The sequence below is a fragment of the Chrysochloris asiatica genome, unplaced genomic scaffold (genome assembly GCF_000296735.1).
Source record: "Chrysochloris asiatica unplaced genomic scaffold, ChrAsi1.0 scaffold00013, whole genome shotgun sequence".
NCBI classification, from domain to species: domain Eukaryota; kingdom Metazoa; phylum Chordata; class Mammalia; order Afrosoricida; family Chrysochloridae; genus Chrysochloris; species Chrysochloris asiatica.
Genome location: NW_006408531.1, coordinates 23132593 through 23133324, shown reverse-complemented (window position 1 = coordinate 23133324; position 732 = coordinate 23132593).

The window sequence follows — 732 nt, the reverse complement described above, 5'->3', positions numbered from 1 at the left end:
CTTTTTGAAAGTGGCACATTAAAATCTCCCTCAGTAATTATAGGTTTATCTATTTCTTTCTTCAATTCTAGTAAGGTTTGCTTCATATTATCTTGATGCTCTTTCATTAGGAGTGCAGATAGTTATTACGGTTATGTCATCTTGCTCAATTGACCCTTTGATCATGAAATAGTGTCCTTCTTTATCTCTAATGCTGGTTTTTGTCATAAAGTTTACTTTATCAGAGATTAGTATTGCCACTCATGCTTGTTTATTGTTGCAGTTAGCTTGGTATATTTTTTTCCATCCTTTAACTTTTAGTCTGTTTTTGTCTTTTTGTGTAAGGTGTGTCTCTTGCAGGCAGCATATTGATAGGTCTTGTTTTCTTATCCATTCTGCCACTCTTTGTCTCTTCACTGGTGCATTTAATCCATTCACATTCAATGTAATTATCTATAGGTATGAATTTATTGTTGCCATTATGTTAATTTTTTGGTAGTGCTGTTTGTTCCTTTGTTCTGCATGTCTTCTTGTACTGACTTTATATTTTTTGGCCTATTTCTTGTCAGTTTCTTCTTAGTTTCCATGTTTGCTTGTTCTGCTTTGAAGTTCATTTTCATGGTAAGTTGTGAAGTATTAACTTCCCTTGAGGTTACCTTATAGTCTATTAACTTTACCTTCCATTTAAGACAATCTATTGTATCCTGTAACCTACCTGACCTCCTCACCACTTGGATCTTTGTTCCTACATTT